Source organism: Ostrea edulis, chromosome 1 (genome assembly GCF_947568905.1).
Source record: "Ostrea edulis chromosome 1, xbOstEdul1.1, whole genome shotgun sequence".
In the NCBI taxonomy this organism is placed as follows: domain Eukaryota; kingdom Metazoa; phylum Mollusca; class Bivalvia; order Ostreida; family Ostreidae; genus Ostrea; species Ostrea edulis.
Window position 1 is genome coordinate 15,755,148 of NC_079164.1, and position 14,564 is coordinate 15,769,711.

Below are 14,564 nucleotides of genomic sequence, written 5' to 3' on the forward strand. Positions count from 1 at the left end.
CCACAGCAGGTGTGGCACGATAAAAATCCCTCCCTGCTCAAAGACTGAAAGCGTCGACCTAAATTTTGCAGCATGTCACCGGCGATGGTGACGTCTCCATATGAGTGAAACATTCTCGAGTGGGACGTTAAACAATTTACAATCAATCAATCCAGTGAGTACTTGACCGTACATACCCAGTGTACGTTATGATAAAAAAAAATCAACTCATCACTATATCGAAAGGAATTGTAATATTGAATTATACACAATATACGATACACGTTATTTAGAACATGAAAATGGAGAAAACCATGTAATACATACATGCTAGCTTTAAATATAGCGTGTGCTGCAGATACTAGGAGAACCACGTGACTGGAAACCAGCTTGACCACATCGATCAATCGAACTCAACATATTTAAGCGATCACCCGTGAATTAAAGTGCATCCACAAGTCCCTTCACAAATGACGATTAAAAAAAAAGGGGGGGGGGGGTTAAGACAATAATCTATTTGATGCAATATCGGGAATTTTTCATGCGATTGTTTGATTCATTCTTTACAGGGGTAGTGCATTGAACTTTGATTGGGTACGAATAATCCGCGTTTTCTAAAATTCATTTTACTGAGGACGTAAAATCCCTTCCAAACCTACCATGGGTGAAGACAAGAGTTGCGGACATGAACCCTTGGCAAGCGAAGGTGTTCTCGCCCTAGATGAAGGTACTATTGATATACATGTGCGTTTTTCACGGCCGAGGGAGTGCTCGTGTAAGTTTCAATTAATCGATGTTATTAGTTTATGCATACATCCATGGCCTTATGCATACGTACAACTGTCTTAATATATATTCTCCAACTACCTTACGTTTATGAAAATGTACCTAAACACAGCTGATTACAATTGCATGTTTCAATTACCACCATCCCTGGTGGACTGACAATGTAGCATCAACTTAATCAATTCCCAAATTCAGTGATTCGGTCTACTCCACTTAACAAAGATGACAATAAGCATGACACGATGTATGCGTTATCCAAATGTAATAGTGTTTGTGTATATATGGTTATTTTCTGTATTATTCAGATGGTGACCTGTAAGGTTGTTTATGAGTACTGGTTAACCAACAGTTAGTGAAGACTGTAATTAAAGTTAGAAGACCTATTACTGACGGAGAGCCCCTTCATTAATACAACACCTAACGAGGAAGGAACGCTGTAATTAGCTTACCCCCGTAAATCACCAATCACACAATACTTTCTGTGCGTCGCAGTCTATTGGCTTCTTAATTTGTTTCAGCTTATTAAATCTTCTTCCCTAACGCCAAAAAATAGTTCATTTCGGAAAAATAACAATTAAACTACAATTAATTTTCATTGCAAAAAGGTGAATGTAATTCAGGTACATGTATATCATTAGGTATTTTCTTGGGTAGTTTAAGTCATGGCCGTTGAAACTGAGAAGGGGCATGGTGGACGTGCCCCAATATTTTCTTCCCAAAAAGTTCATTTTATATAAAAAGTTCATATTTAATAATTTATAAGAAGAGCACTTAACAGCACAGTCAACGAGAGTCGGTTATCTAATGATCAGAAGCAATTTGTGTCTTAACACATCTGATGATTAATTGATTGAATATTGTTTAACGTCCCTCTCGAGAATTTTTCACTCATATGGAGACGTCACCAAGACCGGTGAAGGGCTGCAAAATTGAGTATACTTCAATGGATCTACACCACATGGTGTAATATGACACTGGTAGATACTATTTTACACTAAGCATACTTGTTATACTTCACTGGATCTGTTGCTATTTCATTCTTTCACTGCATTATCTGACGGGCGACTCAATAGCTTGTAAACTCTAATGCGGTTCATCCCTGGCCCCGGCCACTATGGACGTATGACCTATCATATGCAGAGTTCGCTTATATTTCACAATGTATGCCGAGACGGTTGGTTGATTGTCTATTACTTAACGTCCCGTTTAAGAATTTTTCACTCATATGGAGATGTCACCATTGCCGTCGAAGGGCTGCAAATTGTTTTGCCTATGCTCGGCGCTTACGGCTTTTGAGCAGGGAGGGATCTTTATCGGGCCATATCTGCTGTGACACGGGACCTCGGTTTTTGCGGTCTCATCCGAAGGACCGTCTCACTTAGTCGCCTCTTACGACAAACAATGGGTACTGAGAACCTATTTTAACCCGGATGCCCACGGAACCGTTGGGAACTCGGATACATATTATGTGACTGTGAGTACTGTTGCTGATCGCCTACAAATGATAACAGTGTAGTAACATCGGAAGTAAACCATTTTCACACTCCCATTACTCATCGGCTTTCTGTACCTGTTGGCTCACATTTTGCTGAGAGTCGTGTACAGGTTTTCCTAGCAGTGAGCATGTTAATGCTGATGTACATTTGCATCCCGTTGTAAATGCAAGGTGAAGATAACGAACAGTGATCAATCTCATAACTCCTACAAGCAATACAAAATAGATAGTTGGGCAAATGAGGCAGTTTATTTACAGCTTACTCTAACTTACTTACATATAATCTGATGAGCCCCACAAGAACACAGACAGTAGATCCATATGCACAATATATCTGGGTTCATGCACAGGTTCAAACAATCATACAGCTTTACCTGTAAACTCTTATGCAGTTCCTGGTACCGTGGGGTTTCAAGGTCCTGTATATGGTCACGTCAATCAGAATATGCATTTAAGTATCCCACTTACCTCAACCATAACATCATCTCACATTTGTCAAAGAAAGAATTTACCTGTAAGTTCATATACTGTTCTCATGACCGTTTATGGAAATTTTCCTAGTAATATAGATTGTGCCACATCATGTACAGGGTCAGTGCCTGTGATTCAACGGCAGAGGCATACAGCACCAATTCAAATGAGAAGTGCGTCAGAGATGTCAAGGTGAAGTGGTGAACAAGATGCACTTATGAAGCTGACAGAGATGACCCGTTTTGTATTCCTATGAAGCAGAATTTATTCAAAAACTTCTATGGCCTTCAATTCGACATCTAAATATATCGACATAATTTTCATTCATATGTCGATTCGATATATCCCAGTGAACTCGAAATGAAAGACACCACAGCGTCATCCACTTCTGCTTCATACTAGATATTTTATTGACAGTAGATATTAACGACAAACTAACAACTCAACTTTATGGCAAACGGGATGATTTCAGCTTTTCCAGCGTCAACTTCCCATATTTATGTAGCAATATTCCATTATCACCTGTATATGGTATTTAGATATTTCAACTGATTCGATATGCAAGAGCTTGTGTGCTTATGGTCAGATTTTAAAATCGAAGCAGGCTACTGACGGGTGTGACCGGTCAACGGGGGATGCTTACTCTTCCTAGGCACCTGATCAAACCTCTGGTATATCCAGGAGTCCGTGTTTGCTCAAGCCCAACTCTCTCATTTGCATTGCTTATAGGAGTTATGAGATTGATCATTGTTCGTTATCTTCATCTTTCATATTAGGGCAACTACAGGAAAAGGTTAGACATCTTGCTGGAGTTTGTTTTCTCAATAGTCAGAGGGTCAACCAAGACAAACAATGCGATACTACATCACAAGGGTTCTTAAGAAGTAACAGAAACCTCGCAAGGGGAAGAGTCCGACTTTATTTACAAGATAAAATCGAAACACTACCACGTTAAGGTTCCCCCGTGCACAGGGAAAGAAGATTTGTTAGTCTGGTTCTGTCGCTTTGAAGATGTCGTGAACAGACAACTGGACAGTAGATGACAAATTGGACCAGTTTCTCCCTAGACTACACGTAGACGCTGCCAATTTTGTATATGGCCAACTCTCGAAGGAATCACAAAACAGTTATAGGAGACTTACGAAGGAACTAACCAACAGGTTTCGCTCAACTGAGACTAGTAGAACATTTCTGTTGAAATTCAATAACAGAGTTCAGCAGCCTGGTGAACGAGTGGAAGACTGTTGCGGACCTAAAACGCTTGTATATCAAGGCCCACCCACAGCGAGACTCAAAGACTAGAGAGGAAGATTTACTTAAGAACTTTCTAGATGGACTGGCTGACAGAGACGATCAATATTTCATATGGAATATATCAAGGATCCACCAGATATTCATGAAGCAGTTCGACTGACAGGTGAAATTATCAATTATGAGGAAGCGGGTAGACCTTCAGCTTGTTAGAAATATGTTTGAGAGGTAAAGTTACTGCACAATGATTCTTAATCTGGAGCCACAACTCCGACAAAATCCAAAATCGATGACAGAAACATTCCAGAAATGGCTGAATTCAAGCCATTCAGAAGCAAATCGAAGAGAAAGAAATAGCTCTGAATTACCTTGGTATTCATACTGGAAACCAGCCGAGGTCAACACTCAAGCAGATATGTCCTTTAGTCAAGTACACGTTGCTCCTTTAGACAGATCTACAAAACTTGCCTGTTTTTACTGCAAAGGTGAATGTCATTTAATAAGGGACTACCAAAAGAGGACCAATGACCTGCAAGTCTCCAAGGCACCGTTAAACAGGAATTAGCCATTCCTGTCGGTCAAACAACTGACAGACGAACAGTTTAGACCCATCGACCAACGGACAACCAGATGAGTTTAATCAATTTGAGGAACTTTTTTGTTTTATATCCAAACGACTACCAGAGGTAGATGGTATCTACATAGATGGAAAAGTAAATAACTTAGATGTTCACATTACCACAGATACAGGTGCATCAATTTCAAGGAAAGTCACGCTTGCAAGGAGCTGATAAATCTACCATGCGTGTATATGAGAATGGAATATTGGAGTTACAAATTGGTTTCTTGACCTTCAAGAGAAGTATTTTAGTTGCTGATATCCAAGATGAGGTGTACTAGGAATTGACACCCTACAAAACAGTGGAAATTGTCATGCCGATATTCAGGGACCTTTTCTTTCAATGTGAATAATTGCCCCTAGAGACAGAAACACAAAGGATGAGACGAATGTGGAGTGTGAGATGAAAGGATGAGGGACAGGAAGCAGAAGCCGTAGGGGAGAGGGGGGGGGGGGGTAGCGAAAGTTCAGTCAGTCCTGAATCCAATAGCTGAGAAATTTGAACCCTCCGATAGTGGTAACGATGCAAAGAGTAGTGGTTAGAACTTCAAAGAGTAGTGGTTAGAACTTCAAAGAGTAGTGGTTAGAACTTCGCGTCCTCTGACTAACCTCCCTCAGACAACACGTCGAGTGATGATAGTAACTACAGTAACTTGTTACGTGGCCTAATTCCGATCGTAGGCCACTCGGATACTAGCATATGATACAGTGGGCCAATCTTCATATATAGCACCAATCGAACAATGTATATGTCCCCAGATGTGGTATTACCAATACCTACAATATTATTAAATCAATTCCTTCTAGGAAGAATAATACAATGTTTTGATATGTATGTTAATTTTCCTTGTTGTGAATATTTTTGGTGCCTCCCCCCCCCCCCGACATTTTTGTATGGTGATGTTTTATTATTGGTATCAGAACATGGTTATTAGTCCCCTACCGAGAAGTCGAAGGGGACTTTAGGTTTGCACTCCGTCTGTCCGTCCGTCAGTCCAGTTTTCCGCACTTTTTTCTCTGTTCTTGCAGATATTTATTTTATATTTGGTATGTCGCTTTGCCATAACAAGCTACAGATCAAGTTCGAATTTCGTCTCGGTCCGTTGATTTTTCACTTAGTTATGGCCCTTGGACTTAGAAGAATAGCATGAATTATCAGTTTTCCAGACTTTTTTTGGTTGTGCTTGCAGATGTTCATTTGATATTTGGTACATTGCTTTGCCATAACAAGTTACAGATCAAGTTCGAATTTCATCTTGGTCCGTTGATTTTCCATTCAGTTATGGCTCTTGGACATAGAAAAATAGCATGAATTGTTAGTTTACATCCAAGTTTCTTATCTCTGTAGATAAGAATACTACACTCATTAAAACTTCTAGCATAGCAATACAACAATATAGCTAAATTATTGATGATCATCTACATGTCATAGTTAATAGACTTGGTTAAAGACCTAAACCTAATTATAAATTTGTCTTTTTTCTTGGTCTAGTCTCTACTCGAATAGTAGTTAATTTCCAACCATTCCTATCCTGGTTCCCAAATTTTCCCTTTTACCATAACCTACATAATGAACTTTGAATATTGTTGTGGTACAGTAATTTTTGCAACCGGTAGGGGACTATGTATTGCCTTGCAATACTCTCAGAATGCTTGTTTTTTTTAAATGATGGTCTTGGTATATTCAGGTACTATAAGTTGTAAAGAGACATAGTTTTAGGCTATTGTTCCTGGATAAAAGAACCGATGTTTTATATGTTCAAAGTCTGTGTACAACTTTCTTTCAAGTACTGATATTACATAAACAGTAAGCAATTTTGTATATCATATAAATGGAGAGGAATAATTTTTTAATTGGAACTAGCTTTTTCTCTATGTAGTTGCAACATATTAACTTGAATGTCGAGGAAGACATTTATTTGTTAGGGGGAAGGGGGGGGGTTGTTACGAGAATAATTCTTAACTGTATGTTTTTAGGGGGCATTCCATTTTTATATGTTTCGATAATTTGAATGTGACACTGGAATCTATTTTCGCCCCCTTTCTTTGTATATTGTAGAATGTCCGGATGTTTTAATAGAATAATGTGCCGTAACAATCTCCTATATTTTGGAGTATCATCCAACCTCGTTACAATAACACTTCGTTATAATGGCCAACTTCAAACCATAAATGAAAAAATTCATTTATTACCTCGCAAGTTAGCGCAGTGCGTTAACGTATGAGATTGTCGATCTGTACATCATGGACTCGTAGTCTCTCTGGAGTTTCATTTATTCCCTCATAACTTTCCATTAAAACTGCAAGTTTTATTTAATCTGTAAATTTAATGCTTTAATCCAAATACATTTTTGTACATATCTTCCGCTTTTCATTCATAACAGCCCTCTCTGGTGTGATTCACATCCTTAATATTACACGTAGTACAGGAAATGGAATCAATTTATCACTGTTACACACGGTACCACCCACACGTAATACACAGAAACAGTGGCACTAAACGTAAAATAGACCTGAGGATTTATATGCCTAACGCTAAATCTTGATTTGATAACGCCATTTTGACGTTACGATATAGAACGCAACCCAGTGCGCTTTGTCACAGCCCATTTGGCTTGGAACTTTCTATGTAAAAGCATTTCTCTTTCTTTACAAAATTTTGCGCATTTCATTATATCAACGGTAGCACAAAAGCCCGGGCCTACACATAATTTTCACCCCCAGAAAGTCGTCTTAAATCCGTTTTGGGAAGTCCTCCGTCTAGGGTAGGGTCTTGAACCCGCTGGGGACCTTAAGAGGTCCCACGACCCCTTGCCACTTGGTACCTACACTTCCACTTATGATTTGTTACGCCCCTGACTTCCAACGCTTTCACTTTTGTAGAATGTTTAAATTCTTATCGTAATAGGTTTCCGAAGTCTCCATATGAGTGTAAAATTCTGGAGAGAGACGTTAAACAAAATTATATACAACCAATTTGTGTCTTTCCATTGTCCAGTTGCTGATTTGCAGTCGTAAATCTAGTAAATGCCATTCTTCATTCCAAGTCTTATGGTAGATACAGGGAGGATTCTATCCTTAAACCATTTTTAATACATGTATGTATTTTATAATTGATACATTTTGTAAAATGTATATTCCATTTTTTGGATATACCGTTTTACGAGTATTTCTTTCACAAGTGATTCCAACAATTTCATACAGTAAAAGTTTTGATTTGTCCATACAATGTAACAGTCAAAAAATGCGTGTGTACATGTTTGAGTAAATCGTAAGATTGACTAATTTCGAATGATCCGTCAGATTTACGAGTTTTGAACGACCCGTCAGATTTACGAATTTCGAATGATCCGTCAGATTTACGAGTTTTGAACGAACCGTCAGATTTACGAGTTTTGAACGAACCATCAGCTTTATGAGATTCGAATGATCCGTCCGGAATGAATCGTAAGATTTACGAGTTTCGGAAAAACTGTCAGATTTACAAGTTTTGGAAAATGTAGTAAGATGTACGAGGTTCGAAATGCACATCAGATTTACGAGTTACTCTGACATGCAGTCTGCCTTCCTTTAGTACAGTCAGACATAAAAAAAAATTATAAATATCAAAACCAGTAATTGTCTTGTGTTTTTATTAATTTACAAATTCCAATTTGCGATGAGTTCATAGCTAGTCATATGAGAAGGGGGGAAATATCAAACAAAGCATTGTTATCGATTACATTTCAGACAAAGCATTATGTCATTGGTTAGCTTTGAACATGATAAAAGAGTTTCAAATATTAAACACCATGATGCATCTAAGATGAGAGATTGCGATATCAAGTTACATGTAGTTAAAACGGAATTCTAAATAGCAAACTCATCTGAAGGTTGTTGAATGACCGAGTGGAATACTGCACCGGAGCTGTTTCATTACCATCAAAGGGGCCACTTTAAATGAATATCAGACAGTAAAAAAAATAAAATTAGTCAGATATTTTAAATTTTTGATTAATACTTGAAAATGATTAACGCGAAAGATTAACAGACGACGGAAAGAAGATGGTAGTTATTAAATCCTTTTGTCGGAATTCCGAAAAGTTGTACATGTATTTTGGGAGTGGTGTTTTAGCGGCGGAATCGAAAGATCATGGAGACGGTAGCATCTAATGACACGAATCAAGGTTACTACCCAGACAAACACGCAAGCTTCCAATCCGAAAAATCATCATGTCAGCTGTTGTCAGATCTAGAAAAATCATCATGTCAGATCTAGAAAAATCATCATGTCAGCTGTTGTTGTCAGATCTAGAAAAATCACCATGTCAGCTGTTGTTGTCAGATCTAGAAAAATCATCATGTCAGCTGTTGTTGTCAGATCTAGAAAAATCATCATGTCAGCTGTTGTTGTCAGATCTAGAAAAATCACCATGTCAGCTGTTGTTGTCAGATCTAGATTTGAATTATCACAAGCTTATCTTTTAAAAAGAAAAGATAGGAGATTAGAAAGCTAGAACTTTTGCTTTCGCTATAAAAGGGGCGATCTTAAAGAAATTTTGTTTTCATTTTAGCTTTCTCATATAATTTGTAAAACACTTCTGTCGGCCATCAAGTGAATTGTGCGCAGGTACATGGAAAGGGTGTCCTAAAAAAAAAAACCATACAACCATTTCTTCTGCGTGTACAAAGTATTTCAAAAGCTTAGATTGGACATTCTTGTTATCAGTTGCTGGGAAACCAGTACAAGTTTTTTTTTTTAAGTAATAAAATTAATATTCAGTATGACGTAATATCTATTATTGCATCAATGAAAAATAACTAATTTGTGTAACGTGTGGAATGCGTAATAATAACGGGACTGGTTCACATTTTTTGAATTTTTTCTCTCTCCATTTTTGATGTTAAACAACTCATTTAATGTTGACACCCAAACTTTTTACCTTCTGAATGCAAGAATAAAACCAATATTTTAGCCTTAAATCTGCTACGAGTCTTTATGTATACAAACAAACCAGTGAAATGTTAATTTTGTTATATAAAGCATCTTAATTTTGCACAATTACAAATATAGCTTTTAGATGACACATTTTACCTAAAGAATACTTGAAATATGATAGATAAAATAAACATAGATCGATACCCATTTCCTTTGAAAACTTCGTGAACATACCGCAATATTTGTTAACAAAACAAATGATAAACTCTCTAAAATGAGCTTCTGTGATAATGTATAACTTCATTTTTTGTGAAACCTTTTAAACAAAATAAACAATAGATTAATTTTGATAATTAAAAGTGAAAAACAAAATTTGGGGGGAAATCGTGAATCAGTCCCTTTAATGAAATATCACCCAGTTTCTTGTTCATTCAGATGCAATAATAACAGAAAACAAAATGTTAAGCAAGTATATATTTTTATTAAATATTAATAGGTTTGAGACAAGCAAACAAAGGTGGGGTGGGGGAGGTTCAAAATACGACACCGTCACATTTCCTTTCTGTCGAAAAGATTAATTCATAGTGATTTTTTATAATACATTTCTTCGATATATCTCTTTTCGAACTGACATGTATCCGTAGATTAAAAAAATATTAACAAATAACGTTTTCAATTTTCATCAATATTTTTTTATTTAAAAAATTAGAACGTTTATATTTGAATCTTTTAGACATGTTTTATTAGATATTCATATCATACACCAAACCACAGCGAAATTTGGACTCTAGAATCCCTTATTTGCAAGCAAAACACCTTTTTATCATTCTGGGGAAAATCACCAAAAAAAAACCAACAAAAAAAACCCAACCAAAAATCAATAAGAAAATTGAGAGCTTGTTTCACTCTTTCGATGGTGAAATCGTACTTCATGAGAGGTGTTTTAATGAGCCATTAAGGTAATTCTACCCTTCCAGAATTATAGGTTTAATCTTATATTTGATAGTTGACTTTTCAAATGATACATCTTAGTAACAAATAAAAATGATAAAATAAGTATGTTGCGGTATTCATAATAAATTGTTTTATCAATTAGCACACACATACCTGTTATCAACGTCAGAAAATTGCATTTTTCCTTAAACAGCTTTATCAAAATTTCACAAAAACTGGTTAAAACGATATAATAGTATTCATAACAATTTTATGATAATGTTTCTTTAAAAAAATATACAAAATATTTGTGAAAAAGAAAGGAAATCTATCGCGTAATGGAATTAAAAAGGATTCTATGAAAACAGAGTTATTGCCCTTGGATTCAATATTTTCAAATATATAATTGATTATTCATATATAACTTAGACTTTTGAAATATTTCATGGTTAACAAGATTTTTTACAATAATTATTCAAAAAGACTCCAACAAAATTTATGTTCCTGTCATGCATAAATATTAATAAATACGGATAACTCCGTTTACCTGATCAAGATATAGGGCTCACGGCAGGTGTGACCGGTCGACAGGGGATGTGTCCTCCTCCCACCTCTGGTGTGTCCAGGGGTCCGTGTTTGCCCAACTCTCTATTTTGTATTGCTAATGGGATTTATGAGAATGATCACTACTCGTTATCTTCACCTTTCATCGTTGACTTTGCGAAATCTTATGACGTCACAGGAGGGTGGAACTACGTTAAATAAAAGTTTAGTGTAATGAGCTACCTTAAACGGGGATGACAATAGTCCAGTTCGTATCCTGCGACAACGTGAGGATGCAGGTTAGAATAGATCCTCAGTACCCCCTGTTTGGCGTAAGAGGCGACTAAATGGGGCGGTCCTTCGAATGATATCGCAAAAACCGAAGTCCCGTACCACAGCACGATAAAGATCCCTCCCTGCTCAATGGCCATAAACGCCGAGCAAAGGCCTAAATTATGCAGCCCTTCACTGGCATTGATGACGTCTCCATATGAGTGAAAGTTTCTCGAGAGGGACGTTATCAATATCAAATCAATCAATGTTCATGTCACAAACCCAAATACCATTCGTGTCATGCACTTAAGGATATATGCTACACCAGATTCATCCATGTATAAAAAGGAAGTCAGCCATTATGACGATGTACAGTACATCCTTAACAATATAGAATTAATCCTAAAGGCACCGGGAAGTACGTAATTCTTGAGGGGAAAAATACATTTGACAAAATATATCAATACCAGGATATTGTCACCCCGTTTCATTTCAAAAAAGACATTTGATAGGCTTCAGCGACCTCTCATCACAGGGATATTGCGGTCCCGTTTCAGCACGTAACATCATGTCACTTCCATGGGAATCGCCAGATGTGGTGCTTTATGCATGTAACTATAAAGCATACGTGATGTGTTTCTGCTGGGAATAAAGGAAACTGCCCAACTACGTATGTATGGTACGCCCCCCAGCAACATGATTTGCACCTGTCTGTTGGTCAATTGGTATACCTAGTTTTGTCCACTTAATATATTTGGGACCTTTCCTTGATACCAAAAAAAAATGAGAGAGAGGCGGGGAAGGGGGATGATGAGAGAAGCAAGAGGCAGGGATGGGATGAAGGAAATATATGAATTGAAAGTAGTTTCTACATAATTACTTCATATTTACTATCATCAGTTACCTTAAATTGAATACTCATCAGAAACGCCTTCCAACTTCACTTTAGCTTCCTACGCTTTTCATTTAAAGCAACAGTTGCCTATTGGGACCTCGGTGGGTATTCGTTCTACCTTGCCCTACCTGTCACTTAAATTAACTAAAGTCATTCCCTCAAGAATTCTCACTCTAGCTTCCCTGCCTTTCATTTAATTAAAGTAAAATGCCATTTAGGAACCTCGGGGTTTTCCCCTCTAGTTGCCCCACCTTTCACTGAAAATAATATTTGCCATATGTGACCCTTGGGATTCTTCCCTTTTGCTTCTTCCACCTAACAGGTGCTTGTTTTGGGTTTGTTTGTTTGTTTTTTTTGTTTGTTTTTTTTTTAACTTTGGGGCTTCACGCTTTAGCTTTACTTTCTGCCAGACGATGGGCTAAATAAGAAAAAGAACTCGATACATTGTCAGAATGGATTAAAAGTATAAGAGGAATATTAGAATCCCGTATTAGACACAACAAAACACAAGTACGTACCATCTATCCTTCTCTATTTGGTAAACCAGAAGCGATAAAAGAATTTGATAGGTTACATGAGGAATGTTTTGATTCTAGCTGACTAAGGTCGTAACAACATTGTCTTTGTTTGTAAGACTCATTATTACAATTATATTTTAAACGAACTTGGCATCAATTCCACATTTGGTAATCGTACTTACACTCCAACTACCCTTTCAAAAGATGAATTCTTTTTAAATCATGCTTCAGTTTTAGACACATTTAATATTCCACTCAATGGGATGGATGAATATGAGTTACCATACCTATACTGGATTCCTAATCTTCACCAAAAAAAACAACTTACAAAGATACATTGATGGATCCAGTAAATGTTCTACCAAGCCCTATCTTTGCTCCTCACGAAAATATCAACAGCTGTGAGGGAGAAACTTGAAACATACTGTGCTACAACATATGCCAGAAGTGGTGTAAATCAAATGTGGATTATGATTTTTTTTAAAGCACTTTTGATAAATTTGAAATCGCAAAACTTTTCTCAAATCAACAACATCCAGACTTTTCAACACGTTATACGACCATTCGTCTCCATAAATTAAAAATTGGACTCTTTGATATCATAGGCAGTTGGTTTTTCTACAAAAATGGAAAAAGGAAATATTCATATCTAGTGATCAGTCATCCAAAAATGACTTTGTTAAACACCACTCTGATTCCACGCACAAGTACTCTGAAGTTGAAATAAACAAGAATTCTGAGACTATTGCATGACAATACATAGTCCCCTACCGGTCTGGAAAATTACTGGATTGCAACAATATTCCAGTTTCATTACGTAAGTTATAGTTAAGGGGAAACTGATCTGACGGACTAAGTGAAAACCTAAAGTCTCCTTCGACTTCCTCGGTAGGGGACTAAAAATATGCTGGAGTTCCTCACTGACTTAATCTTCGTAGTTTTGGGTGGTCAAGTCTTCTAAGAATCTGATGGAATTCCCATGGGCACGGATTCTGCTCCTATGTTAGCTGACCTGTTTTTATAATCTTATGAGGCAGAGTTTATTCAAAAGCTTCTACATGAGAAGAAAAACCTCTTGCTGTGGCCTTTAACTCGACAATTAGATATATCGACTACGTTTTATCTATTAACAATAAGTATTTCCATTCATATGTCGATTCGAAATGTCCCTGTGAACTGGAAATAAAAGACACCATAGAGTCCACGTCTGCTTCGTACTTAGATATTTCATTGGAAATAAATATTAACGGCAAACTAACAACTCAACTTTATGACAAACAGGATGATTTGTGATTTCCACTTCTCCATTGTCAACTTCCTATATCTATGTAGTAATATTCCATTATAATCTGCATATGGTGTTTATGTCTCTCAACTGATTCGATTCGCAAGAGATCAGTTTTTAAATCGAGGCAGGATACTAACAAACAAGTTCATGTTACTGGGGTTTCAAAAATCTCGTTTAAAATCAGCACTTCGCAAATTCTATGATCATTATAGTGATCTAGTTTGCCAATACGACCTATCATTGGGTCAAATGCTCTCTGACGTGTTTCATGCCGATTGTTAGGCCGTTCTTGGCACACTGTTTGACTGGATTACTCTGTTTACCTGATCAAGATGTAGGACTCACGGCGGGTGTGATCGGTCGACAAGGGATGCTTACTCCTCCTAGGTACCTGACCCCACTTCTGGTGTGTCCAGGGGTCCGTGTTTGCCCAACTATATATTTTGTATTGCTTGTAGGAGTTATGCGACTGAGCACTGTTCCTTATCTTCATATTTCATCACAGTAGTGGGTGTAAATCAATCTAATTAAAATCAGACTTCTTAGATCCGCGCCGTATACTCTGCGTATACTATTGTAGCGATTGTGGGCGTAT